Source organism: Alosa sapidissima, chromosome 23 (genome assembly GCF_018492685.1).
Source record: "Alosa sapidissima isolate fAloSap1 chromosome 23, fAloSap1.pri, whole genome shotgun sequence".
NCBI classification, from domain to species: Eukaryota; Metazoa; Chordata; class Actinopteri; order Clupeiformes; family Clupeidae; genus Alosa; species Alosa sapidissima.
The window spans coordinates 21,048,537-21,056,036 of NC_055979.1; the positions used below are offsets into that span (position 1 = coordinate 21,048,537).

Below are 7,500 nucleotides of genomic sequence, written 5' to 3' on the forward strand. Positions count from 1 at the left end.
TCAAGCCTACTCTCACTCTGTTGTCAATTGGCTTGATGGAAGGAATAGGAGCCGTTCTAAAAAAAACAAGAGCATGATCAGTTTTACTGTAGTACAGGGCACATACTCAGAAGTAATGAATAAATAACTTTGGCTTCCTTATTATTTCACAAGCTGTGAGTAGAGAAAATAGTTGGCTGCTAATTAATTAATCATCTTCGTAAGTCGGTATATGGTTAAATGACTCATTACGGGGCGAATGAAGGCTCTCTCGCCCGCCCCTACTGCCTGTAGGAAGAATATCCCACTTGCAAGTTCGTTGTATCCTACCCGCCAACCGAAGCAGGATCAGTTTACAGCACAGAGGCAGGCTAACGAAACACTAGAGATTGTTGCAAACGTGTGTATAATGGCAGAGCCGGCGAAGAAGCAGCGAAAACCCTTGACGGAAGACGCAAAGAAAAGGAAAAGAGCTTCAGACCGAGCGAGGGGGAGTTTCGTAGAGAAAAAGCATCAGGCTTGCCTGGTGTCCCTTTAAAATGATCCTGCTTGCCCTTATTAAAAAAAGAAAAAATAACACCCTGTATACTTCTGGATTTGTGTTTCTTTCATTACTTGACTTAGTTTAAAACCCTGTCTCTTGTCGTTAACTGTGTTGATCTTTGCAGGGATGTTGTGGTAGCTTAGCAACAGTCACAGTTTCATCATTCTCTGATTTCCTCCAACATGTGCTAATGACATTATAAAAATAAAATTTGTTTAACTGTCAATCCCTGTCTTTTAATGAATAATGAAATTAGTGTTACGAGGTGTCTTTCAAATCTAACCAGTCATAAAGACTCCTCTTTATTGGGTGACATTTGGAAACACAAGAAATTTATAACTCTATTGTTCCCGAGAATGCTGTTTTACAAGCAGGACAGTCTGGTTAGTGTTGTCACATATAAAGTCCCAGACACCAGACATAGCCAACACATTATACTGGTTCTGTATCCTTTTGAGTGATAATTACACGGGTGTGAGCTTTCAGTTAGATTCTTAAGCCCTGTGATTTGTGTTTTTTATCTGCTTTAGGCCCACTTAAGGCTGTCTGTTCCTACACTGGGAGGGGAGATTTATGTTTCTCAAAAAATTCACATTTTTTAAATTTAGACTCACATGTTAATAAAGCAGTTGAACAGGAGGGAATCGGCCTGACTGAACCAGAGTCACTGAAACCATTTCATAGTGCTGTATGTGCTTATGACATGCTTTTTGCTCTTTTTAGTGTCAGTGACTTTGGATGTTAACAATATATTACATGTATTATATAGTGAGGGCACAGAATAAATATTTTCTCAAGGCTTTGTGTTAACATGCCTCTTAGCTCACTCAGTAAGCAGCCTTCAATGTTTTTTCTTTTCTTGTCCTGGGTAGGTGGAGTATTGCGCCCAACAACGGAAATCAAATCTCTTATCCAGCTCTTCCCAAATCACTTAATCTGATAGATGGTCTTCAGTTAATCACATCACATGGACAGGACCCGCTGTGTTCCTAAAGACTTGACTGCACAGTCACAGAAAGGCCACAGCAACAGAATGTTCTAGATTCTAGGTGTGCCATCTCTTGGGACTTTTCTTTTTTGTTACCAGTGTGCTTTGTGAGTGAGTGAGTGTGATACAAATCCTTATGATCTCATTCAATGTCAATCCCAAAGCTTCTATTCACACATATATTTCAGCTGAGTTTAACCCAATTTATTTAAATAATTTAAAAAAAGAGGATGCTTTTGTTTAGGAGGGTCTTTGAGGGTGTTTTGTGTTGAACAACATGTCTAGTTGAACAGCAAGTTTAACAAGTTCATTGATCTCAGTTGAGGGGCATGTGAGTGACCTCTACACCTGTGAAGAAAAGAGCCCCCCTACTGTGCTCGACAGTGTCACGCCTCAGGTGCTGCTAATTCAGGCCGCCTGGGGTCACGGCAAGGGGTCAGAGGTCAAAGAGCGGGGGCGGGAGGCAGAGGGGAGAAATAATTTGCGTGACGACCACCATTCTCTCCGCTCCTTCGGTCCTTTGCATCTGTGATTGACGCGTGTGTTAGCCTTTGGCGGGGTTAATAGATATGGGGGCCTTCTCTTCCTTCATGCCTGAGGGCCTGAGACATATTTATTTTGAACAGAAGGCTTTAAAAGTGAAAGGGGGATGGCATGAATACTGATCCCCAACTGAACAACAGCTTCATCAGTTAAGAAAATGTCACAGAGAATAGGAGTAGGAGTAGAGTTAAGCAAAACAGGATCGCCTCTCTTGTCTGCCAACTATTTTAGATACTTATTCAGTGTCTTACAGTACAGTGTTCTAATATAATTCAAAACTTTACATTTATCCAAAATCAGCAAACTAACAATGCAAAAATCGCTACACACACAAATACATACATGATTGCACACACACACACACACACACACACACACACACACACACACACACACACACACACACACTCTCTCACACACACACACACACACACACACACACACACGTAAGGGATAATGGACGACACGGTGGTCTGTTCACAGAAGTTAATGCACGGTCAAGGTTGTAAAACGGCCCCGACACGAAGCGGAGACGGACCACCGTGGAGTCCATTATCCCGCTTATTCCACTGTTGCCACTTGCGTTGTGTTCATTTCCTGTTACAATTTAAACGTTTTTAGTCGCCAAAAATGTCTTGTTTGTAGAACTACTTTCTTCCGACACATATCAACTAATTTCTCAACTTGCAGGATAAACTGCCGTTACTAGTTCTAAATGGATGGTTGCTACGGCCAAAGGCCAGTCTTTAGTTCTATCTCTCCCGTTGTCAATCAGGCATATCCCAAGATTCTGATGAACTTTGGCTTTGAAACATTGCTATTTTACTTAGCCTGCTGTCATCCATCTAGCTAAAAGCCACCTCCGTCATATGCTACAATGTTACTATGTTCTGAACGTCTGCATTTTACAGCTCGTCATTTTACATGCAACGTGACGGTTCATTTAAACTTCACAACGAGTTCGGCGAATTAATATACAAGTGTGATACGGCCAAAATAATGGATCTACTTCATAGGTGTGCAAATAACATACGGTTAATGGTCGTTCTAAATTACGTAGGACAATGGGAAATTCAACCAAGCAGTATATATATATATATATATATATATATATATATATAGCGCCTTTCAGAATACACACTATGTATTTATGTGTGTGAGAGAGAAAGAGAGAGTGAAACAGAGAAAGAGAAGGTGTATATGTGTGTGTGTGTGTGTGTGTGTGTGTGTGTGTTTGTGTATGTGTACTGTATGTGTATGTGTGTGTGTGTGTGCAAGCATCTGTGCAATGTGTATAGCCAGCATCTGTGCTGTGCCATGGCCAGCGTATTCCGCTCCCCTTCTCATGTCAGCAGTGCAGCACCTCCCGTCCCGTCCACAAATACGCGCGCTTACAGTAAGTGAAGGAGTGATGTTTCAGAGATGGATAGCGTTTCCAGGACTTATCGACTGCTCGCTGCGACGGCCCACAGACACATTAGCCCCTCCGAAAATCCCTCCGCGATGGACGCCGGCCCCTGTGGGGAGCCATCATCATCCCAGGGCAGACAGCAACCCCCAATCGATCAGCCCTCTCCTCTCCCCAACCACTTCCTTTTGTTTTCGTCGAGCCATTACTGTGGAGAGCAAAACACAGGGATGGCAAGCGACACAGGGGTGGAAATATATGCTGATGACCTCGTTTTTTTCTCTGCTTAGACATGGGGGTGAATCATTGCAGCGTTGCTGCTGAAGTACCTGCTGACCAAGACAATAGGAGCCAGTGAAAATACATTATGATATGCAGCACATTTCGTCTACAGTGGAAAATACGCCCAGTGAGGGACATTGAAGCTGATGCTTTTGTCGAACATCGATTGGCATCACCAAATCTATAGTTGGCTTAAGTGCTAAAGGTTTGGGATTGACGGTTTTGATGCTATGCTCCACCAGACAAGCAAAATAGACACAGACATATAAACGGCATGTTGACCTGGGTTCCATTTTTGAATCTGCCGTTGCGAGTCTGTGTAGCTTTGGATCAAAGCATCTGCAAAATACCAGTCAACTTTAACTTTAAAACAGACTAATATTAAGTTGCAAAGTTAGCAAATTTAAAGATGAACTATGCATATTCACTAATAAGACCTTGGAGGGTTGGCCAAAGGTGTTTTTTGTTCCCTGAATAAATGTTTTGATAATATCTTTGTAAATTGACAATCTTTGTTGTAAAGTAGGCCTATACTGTAGGTAAAAAGACAAAATGATGGCAAAACATATTTTAACCACTTATACCTAACCATTAGTTTATCATTAAGTGTCCCACTGAACCAAAAAATAATTCAGTGTATTGGCTTCCTTAGGCTGTTGAAGACAGCTGAACTTTATGTCTGACCATAAACAAAGATATTTTTGCCTTTTCTGTCTAGTATGCTCTCTCCCTCCTTGTGATTAATGGTTTATCATTTATGTTGAATTTCACAGCTTGTTTAGTCTAGACTTAGAATGATAATGAGAACAGTCTAGACGTCATCTTGCTGGGTGCATGAGGTTAAGCATTACTTCAGAGTTCAATTGGATGTAGTCAAGAGAGGTCCTCGTTAAGCTCTGATTGTCTTCAAAAAATACTCAAATGTGTTTTTGAACATGTAGTATTTAATGGAGCGCTGGCAGGTTTGCAAAAACACAAAATCACAAACTGTACTGAAAGATTGCCACACACCAGCACAGAGATAGAAGTGCAAGAGAAGCTTACAGAATTCAATTTAATGCTTCTCTCCAGTGCCTATAGGGAAATCCATATAGGGAATATGAGAGCATATTCCTCTTATTACCATCATGCCGTCCATCCGTTTCACTTTCACTGTTGCTAAGCAGATCACATAATCACATGATCAAATTCATATGTAGCATATTAAAAGTCTCATTAGAATGGGATTAGAACAGCAAGTGTAATCTTTGAAATAGTTTTTGTCATCGCTAATGTAGGATACATGACAAGTTAATTCTTTATTTTGTTATAGAATTTGTTGTTGGTACAGATGCTAATAGTGTTATCTTGGTGGTAATATACATCTGTCAGTATGATAAACTTTGTGAGTGTCGAATGTTTAAACAGTTTAAAGGCTTTGTCTTACAATACATCTTTGTCTCTCTAAATTGTCATGGTTTAGACGTTTGGTTTGCTTCTTTCCTGTGTCAAAAAGAGGCACAATTCCATGTGTGACTGAATTAATTAAAACCATTTGTGTGGTCTCGTCACTGAAGCGTGTGCTATCGTCTACTCCCAGAGCTTACTGAATGAGCTCTGTTTTCTTGGGGTGTGAGTTAAAAGGAGCATGTTTGATCCGCTGCGAGAGAGAGCAACCACTGCTGCCTTGGGTTGTGTGGTCCACATACCTCATGTCAAAAAACACAGTTATTTCATAGAAACAAAATTGAGCCCTGCAGCCCCAAGAATAACAGGTTAGTTATGACATGTAAATTAATCCCTTGTCACTAGCAATACATCAAACACAACATTTGTGTGTGTTTTCCTGGAATCCAGTGTGTGTGTTATTTTATTTAGGCATGTGAGTAGGCTATGTGTAGCTGAAGGTGTGAAATCTGGGCCTTTTTTTTTGTTGGAAGTCTGAGTGTGGAAAGGGTTTTCCTCCGGCTAGTTTATGTGTGTGTGTGTGTTTTTATGGTTTTTGAATCAGCTTCATCTTTACGTGGTGAATATATTTGTATATGTAAAGGGTAATTCTACATGTGAACGCTGATGTAATCAGGAACTCTGGAGTTCTGAAGTGCAGCTGGTGTCTCGGTGAAGAGACCCTCCACTGTGTTCAAACGTCAACGTGACTTCAGATGTCCACTCACCAGAGACGGACAGAGTACACAGCTTCATTACTTGAGTAAAAGTACAGATACCCTTTGCTAAATTTTTCTCAAGTACAAGTAAAAGTACAACAGTCAGATGTCTACTTAAGTAAAAGTACTGAAGTACTTGTTTTTAAAAGAACTTGAGTATCAAGAGTACAAGAGTAGCCTACATTTTCTAAATATTGCATTACTACTGCCACAGTGCTTACATTTATGTACAGATACGTCCTACATGGAGTTATGAAAAATGTTATACCTTGGAGAATGTAAAATGAATTGGAAGTAAAATCAAGTAATTTTCATCTATTTACCATGTTGCCAGGGATGGGCAGTATTTCTAATACATGTATTTAAAATACGTATTTCAAATACAAAATACTATTTTGTAATTGAACCACTTGAAGCGAAAACTATCATTAACTTGTTCAGAAAATTGAAATAGTCTGGCGAGGTGGGCCACAGGTTGGCACATTCCCGGGATGGACCTGCTGCGTCTTCATCCATTGTTTCGTCCATGGTTTCGTCTCTTATCTAAATCTGACAATGGAGTTGACTTTGGCGGAAAGCTGAAGGTGATTGCTGATAGGCTGTCCCAATCAGTGTCGCCTGCACAATCCAATCACGTTTGAGAGGGAAACAACAAATTGAGGGTTTCCGAGATTTTTCTTTTTTCCTTTTTTTTAGAAGTAGTAACGGGTACTCACGGTTATGGATAGAAATGTAGTGGAGTAAAGAGTACAATATTTGCCTCTCGAATGTACTTGAGTAAAGTCATGAGTACTCCCAAAAAATGATACTCGAGTAAAGTACAGATCCCTCAAAATTGTACTCAAGTAAATGTACTCAAGTAAATGTACTTCGTTTACGTCTGTACGTCTGTATGTACGTCTGTTTACCATGTCGACCGCCATCACTGTGATGCGGGGGCCCATCAGCAGACCATAAACGTGTGCCTCCTAATTAAAGAATCCTCTGTGCAATTGTGGAAATGATCCCCACGGATTGTCCCGCTCACACGATGCCAGACCCCAACCCCGACGCTTGTGGAGCCCAAGGCAATCTCTCGCTCTCCTTGGTCACAGACACCAGCTGCAGATGGTTTTACAATCAAAACAACCCTGCTAGCGTTTTAAGAGAAATTGGTGGACCGACCACTGACTGGCTAACATGATAGAGTGAGGTGCGGTGATTACAATCGCACATGTAAGGGGGCCTGTGGACAAGGAAAGACAAGCACAAAAATTCATTTGAGGTTTCCTTTGTAATTGTGTTGTCTTGAAGTCATATGGAAATGTTTTCATTATTGTTGGAAGGGGGGGTGCGAAAACACACCATTAAATGTCTGAAGGATTGTGCAGGTGGCAGGAGTTTCAAGAGGCTGAGTTGTGTGTGTGCATGTGTGTGTGTGTGTGTAGAGAGAGAGAGAGAGAGAGACAGAGAAAGTCCTGCCATTAGCTATTATTGACACAATTGATCTTTGTGGATTTGCAGCCCTGTGCATATTTGTGTTGCTCTGACTGTGGATATTTGTGTGGCCACCACTTATGCATTTGCATCGTGATATGTGAAGCTGTGCTATAGCCATGTCTGCATTTCAGTA

At 41.0% G+C, this 7,500-nt stretch overlaps 1 protein-coding gene across 7 annotated transcripts in view; it reads left to right on the top strand.

Annotated features, from left to right (window-relative positions):
• Positions 1 to 7,500, top strand: part of bmpr1bb (bone morphogenetic protein receptor, type IBb) — a 76,186-nt gene that overhangs the window by 29,169 nt on the left and 39,517 nt on the right. Inside the window, exon 1 of one of the 7 annotated variants that reach the window (XM_042081082.1) lies at positions 1,535 to 1,572. The exons of 5 other annotated variants lie outside the window; for them this stretch is intronic. The gene's annotated coding sequence lies outside the window, so the exon portion shown is untranslated. Of the gene's footprint in view, positions 1 to 1,534; positions 1,573 to 7,500 lie in introns of those variants that run through there. One more of the 7 variants, XM_042081079.1, reaches the window with a different exon arrangement.